This window comes from Danio aesculapii, chromosome 25, assembly GCF_903798145.1.
Source record: "Danio aesculapii chromosome 25, fDanAes4.1, whole genome shotgun sequence".
NCBI classification, from domain to species: Eukaryota; Metazoa; Chordata; class Actinopteri; order Cypriniformes; family Danionidae; genus Danio; species Danio aesculapii.
The window spans coordinates 29592538-29608465 of NC_079459.1; the positions used below are offsets into that span (position 1 = coordinate 29592538).

Below are 15928 nucleotides of genomic sequence, written 5' to 3' on the forward strand. Positions count from 1 at the left end.
CTTTATATATGTTTTAAAGTGCACTATAATTTGTCATTTATACCAATTTTGTACCCAAAGTCAGTGTTTTCATCCACCTATTTTCACATTTTAGGATATCACTTGTAAAAATGCTGAATTGTAACACCAACATGCACATCAATAATACAATTTTATAATTAATATATTTATTATTTATTAACAGATAAATTTGACGCGTTTTAATTCTGTATTTTACTTTTAAAATATTTTAACGTGAAAGGCACGCCATTTTGTAATCAAATTACATCGTAATCCAATGAAAATGACAATCAGTGGAAAAAAAATGTAAGCTAAACAGGATAAAGTACTACAGATACATTGGCGTGTCCGCATTAAAGTACAGCGCGCAATTCACAACACCCACAACCACTCACTATAGTTTCTGCGGAACACCCGCACGTTAGCGGTTTAGGATACACGAGGCTTAAATAAACATGAAATTTATGATTTCATAAAGTTTTTGTCTGGTCACGTGATCACAAAATGGCGCGAATCAAGCACTATTTCCGTTATAAAAAGTCGCGTCAGTGTCACATCAAATATGAATCAAAATACTCTACATTTATTTACATTTAAAACATAATCAGACCAAAAATGCCCCGAATGCGTCGTCTGTCACATGAAGATGAACTCTTGGACAATAGCGACTCCTTTCGGTAATAGTACAACACTACACACATCTGCGGGTGAGAATCCACAACACAACTCTCCTTCTACACAGGTTTTACAATATACGAAGCCTACGCATAACTTTGAAGCCTTCATATAACCTTGGCGTTAGAATATACACGTGTAAGAAGTGTTTCAGTGAAATATAAACGTACACTAATACTGTTGAATAAATAGTAACATACATTAACAGTAGGCTAGTCACCAACGTTTTCTCATCTGAAAGCATCAGTTTTTCTATACGGCTGTATAAATGAACAAGTACCTCAAATAAATCACTCGGTATAAGAAAGCAAATGTAAATTCAAGCTTGTCAGTTTTACAGCTTTCACTTTTAGCCAGTGCAATGGCGCCATCTACTGTTCACAGCGGACTAAACATCTCACACAGGCAAAGAAGGCCAGGATTCATCATATTATGAATGTGTCAAAACATTCAAGGCAAAGCAGACTTCATTTCACAGCATCCCCAGGTTTAATTGGAATATAAATGCCTGCAAAAGCGTGACTGACTGAAGATGGAGGTTCAGCTTAAAGGGGTAGTTCAATCAAAAATGAAAATGTACTCACTGTTTGCTCACCTTCAAGTGGTTGCAAACCTTCACGAGTTTCTTTCTTCTGTTCAACACAAAAGAAGATATTTTGAAGAAAGCTGAAAACATTTAACCATTGACTTCAATAGGAAAAACTAATACAAATTCAACATTTTTCTAAATATCTTCTATAGTGTTCAACAGAAGAAAGACTATCATAATACAGACAAGTAGATGAGTAAACAATGGCAGTATTAAACAAACAGTAGGAAACAAACAGTGATGGATGAAACTGCAAAACTTAATTTGCATTACACTTGAATACTAATGAATTCCTTTTAAAAAGAGTCCCTTTTTGCCTTTCAGTAAATTGGACATATAGAGGGAGGCGATATAATAAATCTCTCAAGCTTCTTGCTGTAGGTCGAAGTTCCCAAATACATTTGAAGATTGATTTCGGATGTCAGTGCGCAGCCCGGCTGTATGCGAGTCTATATGTGATGGTGAAGTCACGGTGGCATTTGGAGCTTTTGCTGGAGAGAACATTATTAAAGCGGACATCTTGAGACTAGTGAATGGTGGCAGCAATAAATGACAGGACAGAGAGGGGAATAAAAGGGTCATGATGATTCAATAAGGCATTTTAGGTTTCTGTGCACTGGTAATGCAGAGTTTTGTCTGCAAATTATTTTTGATTTAATTTAGAGATGTAAATGGATATGTTAATGATTTGGCATAGTGATTACATTTTTAAGTTTTTCTTGTTTAATTTCTTAATATTTAAAGTACAGCTAGTAGTTTAAAGTATTTTACTTGTTTTTTTTATTGTTATTATTAATCGTTGGTTATTTTAATACATCAGCATATACAAATACAGTCTCAGCTATACTAATGGGAAAACTAATTAAAAATAATGGGAAATATACAAACAAAACAGGATCATACAGTCAGGCTATGAGCTGAATATGCGCCATTGAATAGAAATTATTAATATAACGCCAAAAATCTGTCCATAGCTTCCAAAAGTCATCTGAGTTTTGATGTACACTACCTGACAAAAGTTTTGTTGCCTATCCAAGTTTTAGGAACAACAAATAATAACTTGACTTCTAGTTGATCATTTGGTATCAGAAGTGGCTTATATGAAAAGCAAAGGCCTCTAGATTACGCTTATTTTACCAAAATAAAATGATTATGCCTTTATTTTTTTATTATTTAATTAGGACAGTAAAATCTGACTTTTCTTAGACAAAAGTCTTGTCACTTAACAGAAATAATGTCCAGTATAGAATATAAAGTCATGCTGCAGTGGAAACAGAATCTTGCAGGACTTCCAGAGTTCATCAGGATTCTTTGGATTTATCTTCAATGCCTCCTCCATCTTACCCCAAACATGCTCAATAATGTTGAGTTATGGTGACTGGGCCGGCCAATCCTGGAGCACCTTGACCTTCTTTGCTTTTAAGAACTTTGATGTGGAGGCTGAAGTATGAGAAGGAGCGCTATCCTGCTGAAAAATTTGTCCTCTCCTGTGGTTTGTAATGTAACGGGCAGCACAAATGTCTTGATACCTCAGGCTGTTGATGTAGCCATCCACTCTGCAGATCTCTGCACGCCCCAAAACTGAATGTAACCCCAAACCATGATTTTTCCTTCACCAAACTTGACTGATATCTGTGAGAATCTTGGGTCCATGTGGGTTCCAATAGGTCTTCTGCAGTATTTCTGATGATTGGGATGCAGTTCAATAGATGATTCATCTGAAATACCTTCTGCCACTTTTCCAAATGATCAACTAGAAGTGAAGATATTATTTGTTGATGACATATACATATTTATATGCTAAAGTTGGTCTTCATTTCCTAAGTTTTGGAATACACTACAGCTATGGTTTAAAGTATTTGTAAGTATTTAACATTTATAATGTACAAATACAAATGAATATATTTATTATTTAATATCAGCCCTATGTTTTTTATATTGCAATCCATATTATGACATATTTCTAACATAATTTGTAGATTTTCTTAATTAAATTCTTCATTTAAGGACATTACAGCTAGACGTTTAAAGTATTTTAAGCAATTTATGTCAAACTTACATATGCAAATTTATGTTTTAAACATTTAAATAATTTCATTATTTTGTATCTATATATTTGTATAATTCCATATTGACACATGTACTAGGTTGCGGCTGGAAGGTCATCATAGTACTGGCATGCATGCCAGTTTAATTTTTTTTTTAAATTCTTAATATTTGAAGTACACTCACTACAGTTGATAATTTAAAGTATTTTAAAGCGTTTAACATATAAAACGTACACGACGTACATATTTAAAATATTATTTGCTTATTTTGTATTGTTCTTTTTGTTTTTATTTGTTTTCCTTCATTTTAAAGCATATTGTATCTAAAAAAAATCATATTTATATGCGCTTTATTTAAATTAGAATTATAATATAATATATTTTCATTTAATTATTTATTTTTATAATTCCATATTGACATACTTGCATGCCCATTTTAAATTTTTCATAAATTCTTAATATTTGAAGTACACAACAGCTAATAATTTAAAGTATTTTAAGCATTTAACATATAAAGTGTACATATGCCATATTATTAGCTTTTTTGTTGTTGTTGTTGTTGTTGTCCTTCCTTTTAAAGTATATTATATCTAAAGAAAAAACGTATTTATATGCGCTATATTTACATTAGAATTATAATTTAATATTTTCATTTTATTATTTATTTTTATAATTCCATATTGACACATTCTTGCGTGCCAGTTTTAATGTTTTTATTAAATTCTTAATATTTGAAGTACTCTACAGCTAATAGTTTAAATGTTTTATAGCATTTAACATGAAAAACGTACACATTTCTTATTATTCGCTTACTTGGTTTTTTTTGTTTTGTTTTTACTTGTTTTTCTTCTTTTTAAAGTATATTATATCTTAACAAAACATATTTATACGTGCTTTATTTACATTAGACTTATAATTTTATAATTTCATTTTACTGTTTATTTTTATAACTCCAAATTGACAAATACTTGCATGCCAATTTTAATTTTTCTTAAATTCTTAATATTTGAAGTACACTACAGCTAATAATTTTAAGTATTTTAAGCATTTAACATATAAAGTGTACATATGCCACATTATTAGCTTTTTGTTGTTATTGTTGTTGTTGTTGTCCTTCCTTTTAAAGTATATTATATCTAAAGAAAAAACTTATTTATATGTGCTTTATTTACATTAGAATTATAATTTAATATTTTCATTTTATTATTTATTTTATAATTCCATATTGACACATTCTTGCATGCCAGTTTTAGTGTTTTTATTAAATTCTTAATATTTGAAGTACTCTACAGCTAATAGTTTAAATGTTCTAAAGCATTTAACATGAAAAACCTACACAATGTACACATTTCTTATTATTCGCTTATTTTGTATTTTTTTGTTTTGTTTTTACTTGTTTTTCTTCTTTTTAAAGTACATTATATCTTAAAAAACATATTTATACGCGCTTTATTTACATTAGAATTATAATTTTATAATTTCCTTTTACTGTTTATTTTTATAACTCCAAAATGACAAATAATTGCATGCCAATTTTCATTTTTCTTAAATTCTTAATATTTGAAGTACACTACAGCTAGTTATTTAAAGTATTTTAAGCATTTAACATATAAAATTTACATATTTAACATTCTTTTTTTAGCTTTTCTACATTTTAAGCATATTATATCTAAAAATATATATCTTATTTCTATGGTTTATTTACATCAGAACAATAATCCGTTCAATTACCCTCTTCAGCTAATAATCAACAAATGATTTGTTTATTTCTCGCGAGATTTGCGTCCAATAGTTTTCAAACGCGTTTCGCAGCACATTACATGACGAGTTTAAAAGCCCAAACTGAGAGTTAAGTTCAGACGAAAACTCAATATAAGCATTTAAAGGCAAATTCAGCTGCTCTCCCGTTTAACGGACACCTGCCACAAAGCGCAATCCTTTTGATTCACGGCGTGTTGATTCAGCACAAATTCAGCACAAAAAAGCCCCATTCCGAGCAGCCTCAAAAATATGTCATGGCGGCCCAGAAAAAACTGTTAACTCCTGACAATTTCATTGGTTAACGGAGCGGCCACCTCTTTCATAACATGGTAGGAGCATTTCGCTGGCGTAGATTATTCTGTACATCTATTTCGTACTCTTTTAGCGGTGCACGTGCTCCGGTGTGATGGAGAACGGATTTAAACACGTTTACGACAGCGGCGTTTACTTTGACTTGATGTTAGGCTGAAGGGGGAGTGAAGTGCTGTCAGGCAGACATGGTGGTCTGGATGGGGGGATGCATTCACTTCATTTGCTGCCGATGAAACAAGTAGCACTGGAACGAATGGGTTGGATACTTCTGTGGTTGGTGATAATAGGAAAAGGAGTGTACGTTTATAGATTTGTTGAATGTCAAATATGTTTTGAATTGACTACAAATGTTCATAAAGAATATTTGGAAGCATAATTATAATTATATATTGTGGAGTGCTTTACAATAGAAACAGACTCACAAAGTGACCCCAAAATATTTAATAACATTGGTATACATGATGAATAAGGATGTCTAAAATTATACATTTCTGTACATTTAGTTTAAAACTTGTCGTGTTATTAAAATTACTCCACCTGACCAGAAGAAACTGTGAATGCTCATTTTAAATGCATTTATTTGTTTTGTTATTTGTTTATTTATTTATTTATTTAATTTTTTTTTTTTTTTTTTAAACTTTGTCAACTTGCATGACAACAAAATGGCTTCCTGGATGTTGATTGCCTTGACTTTGATTTGTTTTGAGTCCAAAATATTACAAAAAAGAACTGTACTTATGTAATTATATTGTATTTATTTGTGTTTAAGTAGCAATAGAACATTAAAAAAACATATTATAATATTACTCAAGAAGTTTAATATAAACTAAATCAAATTCTCTGTCTCTGTTTATGATCATAGAAACACTTTTATTGTGGTCTGCCATTTTTTTTAGTTCTGTGTACTGCTCACATATTTTAATTAGTTATATTTAGTGAAAAAAAACTATTTTATATGTTACTTGGGAAGTTCAGTATAAATCAAATCAAATTAAATTATTTTGTTTTATCTACTTTTCCCCATTGAGGCCTATTCCTGTCCTAAATGTTAAAGCAGATAATATTTCAGAGCATTATTATTATTAAAATAATCTACAACAATACAATATTATTTTAGAAGTACTTTTCATTTAATAATATTAAAGCCTATCACTTTTTAATTTCTGCATATTGTTTACATAATTGAGCTAGTTGTATTTTGTCCAATGTTTATTATGTATGTTTAATTAAACATTGTTTTTGCTATTGTTTATGCTATAATAACTATACTACTAAAAAACTTTTTATGCCCTCCACAATTGTACATCCATGAGTTTGAGTGATTAAAAATGTTCATAAAGAAGATTTGGAAGCGTCTGATTGATAATTATACATTGTTGAGTTCATTAGAAACAGACTCACAAAGTGACCCCAAAATATTTAATAACGTGGATAAATGATGAAAAAGGATGTACAAAATTATTATTATTTTTTCATTTAGTTTAAAACTTGTCATGTTATTAAAATCACTCCACCTGACCAGAAGAAACTATATGTATTTATTTTATTTTATTTTTTTTTTTATTGAAAACTTGATCCTGAATGATTTGTTATGCTTTTCTTGTCACATGACAACAAAATGGCTTCCTGTGTGTTGGTTGCCTTGACTTACATTTGCTTTGAGTCAAAAATATTAAATATAAAAAGAACTGTACTTTTGTAATTATATTGTATTTATTTGTGTTTAAGTAGCAAAAGAATATTTTAAAAAAGTTGCCGTATATTACTCATTAAGCTTAATATAAATGAAATCAAATTCTCTGTCTCTGTTTATAATATTAGAAACACTTTTTTATTGTGGTCTGCCACTTTTTCAGTTCTGTGTACTGTTTACTTGTTTTAATTAGTTATATTTAGTGGGGAAAAACTATTTTATATGTTACTTTGGAAGTAAAACTTGGGAAATCAAATTAAATTCTTTTACTTATCTATTTTATCCCCATTGAGGCCTATTCCTGTCCTAAATGCTAAAGCAGAAAATATTTCAGAGCATTATTATTATTAAAATAATCTACAACAATACAGTATCATTTTAAAAGTGATTTTCATTTAATAATATTAAAGCCTATCACTTTTTAATTTCTGCATATTGTTTACATAATTGAGCTAGTTGCATTTTATCCAATGTTGTTTATTGTGTATTTTTATTAAACATTATTTTTTGCTATTGTTTGTGCTAATATACATATATAATAAATATACTACTAAAAATACTTCTTATGCCCTCTGCAATTGTACATCCGCAAGTTTGAGTGACTAAAAATGTTCGTAAAGAAGATTTTGAAGCGTCTGATTGATAATTATACATTGTTGAGTTTAAAACTTGTCGTGTTATTAAAATCACTCCACCTGACCAGAAGAAACTGTGAATGCTCATTTTATTTGTATATATATATATATATATTTATTTTTTTGAAAACTTGATCCTGAATAATTTGTTACGCTTTTCTTGTCACATGACAACAAAATGGCTTCCTGGATGTTATTTGGCTTGACTTTGATTTGCTTTGTCAAAAATATTACAAACAATAACTGTACTTATGTAATTATCTTATATTTATTTGTGTTTAAGTAGCAAAAGACTATAAAAAACATATCGTAATGTTACTCATTAAGCTTAATATAAATGAAATCAAATTCTCTGTCTCTGTTTATAATATTAGAAACACTTTTTTATTGTGGTCTGCCACTTTTTTTAGTTCTGTGTGCTGTTTACTTGTTTTAATTAGTTATATTCAGTGGAAAAAAACTATTTTATATGTTACTTTGGAAGTTAAACTTGGGAAATCCAAATAAATTCTTTTACTTATCTATTTTATCCCCATTGAGGCCTATTCCTGTCCTAAATGCTAAAGCAGAAAATATTTCAGAGCATTATTATTATTAAAATAACCTACAACTATATAATATTATTATAAAAAATATTTTAAAAATACTTTTTCATTTAATAATATTAAAGCCTATCACTTTTTAATTTCTGCTTATTGTTTAAATTATTAAAGTTGTTGTATTTTATTCAATGTTATGTATGATGTTATTCAATGGTATGTTATGTATGTTTAATTAAACATAATTTTTTGCTATTTCTTATGCTAATATACATATATAATAAATGTACTACTAAAAATACTTCTTTTGCCCTTTTCAAGTGTACATCCATGAGTTTGAGTGAGTTAGACTGCCACTTCTCTTCTCCAGATGAGTTTCGCCGAGTTTACATCCGGGTTTTTCCCTAGGCAATGGGAGTCGCACTACCGCTGTTCCTTAGGCAAAGTGAAATAAATTCGCCGCACCGTCACAAAAAGTAGTCCTCTTGCCAAACACGTTTTCAGGAAACTTCGCGTCCACTTTTACGCCGAGCACACGCACTTTTACTGCAATCGCGGTGTTTCCGAAGCGTTTGGGTGGATGTTTGTAGTATTTGTGCTTTTCGACGGCTACTTTTCCTGCCCCCTTCGTCTCCCTCTTCCTGCGCGGATGGATCCTCGCGTGCTGCGGCTGTGGTGAATGAGATTGAAGAAGAGTTCTTGTTTTGTATCTCAGTTTCTCTCTTTTTTACACACACAAATTAAAATTAAACAAACAAAAAAATAAGGCCGCCAACCTGGCTAGAATCGGCCCCGAGCGTGACTACAGCTATGTGAGGGATCGTTCGGACCGAGATCTCGGAGTGTTTGTAAATATTTATTTAAATAATTTGTGGAGAGAGAGAGAGAGGCACTACTGCTCAAGTGAGTAGAGGAGGGTAAGTGCACCTTGGGATCTTTTTTTTATTATTGCAACTTTTATGCGCCTCGTTTTTGGACTTTAATCGTTTACAGACTCTTCGTCGCTTTTCCAAATCCAAACCCCGTCGCGATCGGGTAGGTAGAGAAGTCAGGATCCCGATCATTTTGGAGCAGAATTTCCGCTTATTTCTAGGAGTTGAGTGGTGTATTTCTAAGTGCAGCGCGTGAATCGAAGGTTCCGCGCGTTTTGTTATTTGGTAACATTATAAACTTCGCTGGATACATTGTTGCCGCAACGCTTGTGTTCAGATCAGAGGAAACCATGTATCCGATGGCAGCGGGGGGATAAAAGGGGGAAGAATGAAGATCTTTTGCTCATGCATGGCTTGAATTAGTGGTTGCGGCTCAGTCGAGTCCATCTAACTGTAATTTGTGCTGTTGGCCTGTTAGCTTTAGCAGAGTTAGCCGTAGCACAATATGAAAGCTCCTTATATCCAGCAGCAGGTTTGTGAAAAAAGATTCACTCCTATTTTGCTAGTTTTCAACGCTTTTAGTAGCTGCACTGCTGGTGGGTGCCTGCTAAAGTGATGCTTTTAAAACCGCTGCGATTTTGGGGGTTGTTTGGAAAGTGATTTTTTTCTCTCTTTTATGTTGCTTGCTTGCTTTTTTTCTTCTTCTTTTCTGGTTGGTGGAGGCTGAGTTTAGTGGAGCTGCTGGTGTGTTTTAGCTTGCACCAACTACAGGGAGATTCTTTTGGAGAGAGGAAAAGAAAGTCGCTTTGGCCCTCGCGCATTTCCACACTCTTTTATGAATATTTGTGAAAGTATGCGGTGGGTGAACAGTTTGGGCATCACCTTCCGTGTTTTCCCCCAGGTTTATAATAGTGGCCTAATCAAAGTGCTGCTCAACTTTTCCTGTCATTTGCACATCTCTGATCAGATGTATAGAGAGAAAGCTTGGTTTAACGAACAGTTATGAGTCAAAATGCACTTTATAAGTCTATAAATGCAGGTTATACATTAAAACATTTAACAAGAGGGTACTGTAAGTTATTTAATTAAGCATATCTAAAGTATTAAAGGAACATTTTGGCCTTTTAGTGTATTTATTTGTGTAAATAAGTGCCTTTTCAGTACGTTTAGTCTTTAGTATCGTAACGTGTTTACCTTTTTGTTTGCTAATGTTGTTGATTAGCTTCTGGTTTTCGTCTGTTTTGCCTTTTATTTAGCACTGGCTGTTCATATGTGATATGTTTTGTAAAACTTCACAGTATGTTTACACCCTTTCTCTTTAGGTTTTGTTTTCATTATACGGCTAGTTTCACTTTTAAGCAGTCAAGTTTTTCTATTGTTTCATGTCACGTTAATAGACAATGTCTTAAACACTCACAAACTACATCGAAATATTAGCAGTAGTTTTTGTTGTTGTTGGTATTTCTGTCTATCAAGTAATTATGCAAAACGAAAAACGTTGCTGGCTTATGTAACATGACACTGGAAGTATTTTAGTCCTATAGCTAGAGTCCTGTCAGGTGTAGTTTGGGATATTTTCTTACCTCACCCAGACCTGCATGCTATTTATAAAGGACAGTAATGCACATTAGCTTTATTACATCTATTTTTAGCCATTTGTTTGCTAAAGTTCATCAATTCTCTGAAGTCAAATGTAATTGTTATTATATTTGAATAATTTCCAGTATGGTCTGTTGTTGTTTTTGTTGCAGATGTTCAATTAAAATAAGTAATCTTTTAGTTGTTATATTTTGTTTATAAAACTTTATTACGCAATTAGAAATTATTTCATTTGTGTACTTGTCATGATTGTGTATTACTATTTGAAATTTGAAGCCGATTATCTGGAAAAGCACTACTTCATTTTAGCATTTAGAGTTGGGAGTATAGATTTGATCTAGACTAGTTGTAAGAGTTTCACGGAGAACATTTCAACAGGTCATTGAAAACTTTTAGAGACGAGCAGTCCTCGTTTATTGCACATATCGCTTTCCTATTGCACTTAAAATCCTGATCTGAATCGTAGGCTCAAATGTGAATATGAATCTTTTGTTATACTGATGCTAATGTTGTCTGCTTATTTGATTTTTAATATGCAGGGGTTTTTAAACACCTTTTTAAGATGTTAGCTAGTGCTTTCTTTAAAAGCCAGTCAGCATCATGATTCAACATAAATCTCTTTTATGGCATCCATGACTAAATGCCTAATGGGATAATTTTTTTACTATCTACTTCAAGCAAATTCACCTCTAGCCAATGCTTTATGGGGTGGATGATGATGTTTTTATAATTTATTTCTAATCAGTACTGTTATTATTGCAAATGTTGTTGTTTTATTAAAACAAATGTTTGCATGTTCACTTTTTAATCTAGACTTTAAGGGATTTGGATTGTTTTTTTTCTCTCCATTTTTATTTTATGGTGATTTGTATAGTGTTTAGTTAGCAATATACACAGTTTTTATGCTTGTTAGTATTAGTTTTCAAGAATATCTCTCAGGTGGAGAACGTAACCTTGGCTTTGTATGAAAATCATTTATGTTTCAACTACGTAGTATGTATGTAACTAGGGCTGTGATACTGGGAAAATATGTGATATGTTAAATTGCTGTTAAGTGTTGCGGTAGTGATATTTATATTGATGTTACATTTAAGTTAAGTTGTTTTTATTAATCAGTAAAATGCAAGTAATTAATTTTAAAAAGTCTAATTATTAATCAAATAAATAATTATTACAAAACTTTTTTTCGGCCAAGTGCATTCAAAATCTTTAGTTTCATCCCTTAACTTTCAATTCGGTCCATCCCTAAACAAAGGGTAACTATTTTGAATATTGGTCCATTGGTTAATGTATTTACTAACATTAACTAATTATGAATAATCTTGTAATGATTTTATTAAGCATGGTTAATGCACAATAAATATCCAAACTTGTGCTTGTTAACATTAGTTAATGCAAACTAAGTTAACATGAACTAACAATAAATAACATTAACAAAGATGAAGAAGTGCCCTAATAAATGCATTACTAATTGTTTGTTGATGTTAGTCAGTATGTTAACTAATGGACAATCATTCTAAAGTTTTACCATTTATTGCACCTGATATGATTATTGCATATATTATTTTTCGATTTATAGTGCAAGCCTGTAAAAAACAGTGTCAAAGATAGTTATAATAGTACAAAATATTATGTCTGGATTCACAGTAATTATAAAAGAGTTGAAAATAACTACCTGGATGAACTACTGCTTGATTCTGAAGTCTTTACTGTCCCATGAAGATGTGAGAGAGGAATTAATAATGACTGAAGGACACTACATAATGCTCCAGGACACATGATGGTAACAACACACTGAAGGTAGTACTTCTGAATCCAGTTCATACTATAAAGAGCAAACTTCATTAGTGCTTGTGAATTAGGCATGGGCCGGTGTAAGTCTCTGACAGTACGATAATCGAGGATAAAAAAATACCATGGTTTCACGGTATTGATTACTGCTCTAAATTAAGTTCTTTTTAAATGTCTGGGTAAAACAAACAAACAAAATAAACACAATTTATTTTATTTCAAGAAACATTTCTAAAATTTTAGGACTGTAAACATGTCAAGCTAGATAAATCATTGACCTCTGCTCCTTTTTTTTTAGTTTCAAAAACACAGATTTACATATACCTTGTAGGCATGGGGTGGTATAAGATTCTGACGGTATGATAACCTTGGATAAAAATGTCACGCTTTCACGTTATTGTGGTTACTGCTCTGAAATGTATTATTTTTAAATGTCTGGGTAAACTTTTTTTCAAAGTTTTTTTCACTTTGAAGACAAGTTATTTTATTTCGAGAAACAATTAAAATATTTTGGGACAGTAAACATGTCAGGCTAAATAACCCAAATGAATCTTTGACTTCTGCTGTCTTCTTTAGTTTCAAAAACACAGATTTCTTTACAATTTAAAACGGCATCTTTGGATATCTTTTCTGCTGGAGATAATATTGTCCTAAAAAGCTAAAAAAAAGTAAATAATTTTTTACATATACCTTAGCAACGGTATAGCAGACATTTTTTTCGGATTTAAAACCTTAACTTTTTCAAACCGTGGTATACATTGAAACCGATTATCGTCCCATGCCTATTGTGAGCTAATTCCTTATTTAAAATAATCTTTCACAATGGTAGAATTCTTAAGTCTTAAACTTTTAGATATTATATCTTATTTTATTTATTACCGTTGATGTCTTTTTATTGTTATAGACCCAGTTATTAGAGTGTAATTTATAAAATGTTTGTAAGTTTGTATCTGATATGGCAATAATCTCAAAATACATCTATTTGTTTGTGGTTTTTGTTGTATTTATTTTTAATAAATAGCTTTTGATAATAGGTCTTGTTGCTGGCATTTAATTAAAATATATGCTATAATACTCAATACAGGCCCATAGCCAGCCTGGTGAAAGGGGTGGTTCCTTTTTGTCAAAAAGTGGACCTTTTTAAAATTATTCGCATAATTTTCTACTGAATTATAAAATTTAAACGCTGTATTTTAATGACATTTTGAGCACTATTCGGAATTAGCTTGTTGGATGGTCATCATGATCACACTTTTTGACAATTTGAGCCAAAATGGTATTCAAATCAATTTTAATATGGGCCACTTTTGGTGCTTCACACCTTTTTATTGGTCATTTTTGTTTCAAGAGTAAGGTCAAAGATTTACAATAAAAGTTACTTGTAAAATGTTTTCCCCATTTAAAAACAATACAGTAGCGAAAGATGACTTCTCTTACATCAGATTGTATGTTTTCTTGCACCGCTAGATGTTGGAAATATTTGTTTGCATTGGCCAAAACTGATTAGCTGAAGTCAAACCGAAGCAACAGCCAACAGAGGATTCTGCTTAGTTTTAAAACCTTTTTCGATGGGTTATTTTGACCATTTATGATGGCATAGCAGTCAAAATAAGACACATAAGCTCATGTATGGGACAAATTTGAGACCTTTGTCAGTGAGGCTGGGTCTTCTTAATCACTCGAACCCCCCCGGCAATGTGCCTGAAATACTTTACTGAGAGTATCTGATTTTCTATTCAAAAGCTCACAATTTGATAACAAAAAGTCCAGTAGTTTTTGTCACATTATATTACTGTTAATTGTACTGCGAAACACCTCTTAAATATGAGACATTTACCAACTTGCATCTAGAGAAAACTAAAGTTTCATGCTGGAATTTGTTTTGCATGTGTGAACCATAAAGCCTCACCTACTTTGATTTGATTGGCCGTCTCAGTAATTTGGATTACGTTAGACCAATAAGCAGGACATTTTAGCTTCTAAAACTTTCTATAAACAAACACAGAAGCATCATCATTAAATATTTATATCCTTATTTATATATTAGTAGTTTGGTCCTAAATTATTTCAATGTACTATATTATAAATATAAACAGATACAATACTTCAATAATTACTTTTAATAATCATTCCCAATTGCTGAACGACAAAGTTGATGCGGTTCTCTTCTTAAAAATCAACTGATGGTACTATTTAGGTGTGTGTTGTTGTTGTTATCGCCTTTATTTCTCCAAACACTCACACAGTGACTCATAAACTCATCGATTTGAGAGGCTGTCGTTTCCTGTATATTGTAGGCTGAAGGTCGCGAGATTTCCGAGTGCCGTTTGGTCATGACAGATGTCATTGCTGGCGAATATCGGCTCCGCTTAATATCTCAGAACTCCATTTGGCAGGACTGCACAAAGGACAAATCCGACGCTCAAGTTTTGAAGAAAGATATTTTTAGGTCGGCGAAGATGCCGGGAGACGCACAGGGATGCAAGACTTTTTGTCATGGGGTTCATAGACGGGATGAGCAATTAGAAGGCGGCTGAATGCTGCGCTTGCAATGTTGTCCCTCTTTTTTTTTTTCACAGACTGTACAGGAGAGGGAATTGGAGTGTCTCTCTCCCATCTAATAGGCTGTGTGTGTATGTGTGTGTTTCATCTTGTGCAGGGAGTTGGAGAGAGCGCGTGAACACCAGTCTCAGTGCCAGCTGGTAAGTCCTCTAATAGCCTCTGTTATAATTGTCCTCTTGGCACAGGGCCGCACACCAAAATCAATGAGAGTGAATGAATGTCTGTAACACTGCCTCCGTTTCGTCCACTGTTACGCGGCGAGGTTGTTCGTCCGAATCATCCGACCGGCGAATGGTCCTGCCCATCTTCACTGTCACAAGTTTTTATCCTCAGGTTCTCCTCTACAAGAAAATTGCCTTTTGACAAGAACCTATATTGAGTTTTTTCCCCTTCTCTAATCCCTGTTTGACTAAAACACTTTTTGAACTTAAAAAAGTGTTGCTTTGGGAATACGAACTGAATAGAGTGTGTCTGTTTACTACCGCCTGAGTAGACATATGCCGATATTCAATAATTCGGTAACACTTTTGTTTAGGTCACAATTCACAGTATTAACAAACCATTAGCTAACAAAACTAGCTTAATAAACTATGAATTAGCTGTTTATTAAGAGTAAGTAAGGTAGAAGTTGGGTTTAGGTTTTGGTTATGATTTGAGATGCAGAATAAAGCCGTGGTGACACTGGACTTTTCTCGTCATAGACTTCCACTCATACTCACACAAATGCGTAAGACCTGAAACGCAAGCTCGTGCGACAAGTTTCGCAAGCGGTGTTGCAAAGTTCAAGCTTGGTGAACTCTGACCTGCGAAATCGCATCACGTAACAACGTTAGACCAATCAAAGATCAAAAT

General features: G+C 32.2%; 1 protein-coding gene across 7 annotated transcripts in view; it reads left to right on the forward strand.

Moving 5' to 3' along the window:
- The first annotated feature begins 8932 nt into the window (after positions 1 to 8932).
- Positions 8933 to 15928, forward strand: part of phf21ab (PHD finger protein 21Ab) — a 42740-nt gene continuing 35744 nt past the window's right edge. For 5 of the 7 annotated variants that reach the window (XM_056451721.1, XM_056451714.1, XM_056451720.1 and 2 more), the window contains exons 1-2: positions 8933 to 9169; positions 15174 to 15216. The gene's annotated coding sequence lies outside the window, so the exon portion shown is untranslated. Of the gene's footprint in view, positions 9170 to 9247; positions 9288 to 9365; positions 9657 to 15173; positions 15217 to 15928 lie in introns of those variants that run through there. The other 2 variants (XM_056451715.1, XM_056451716.1) reach the window with 2 other exon arrangements.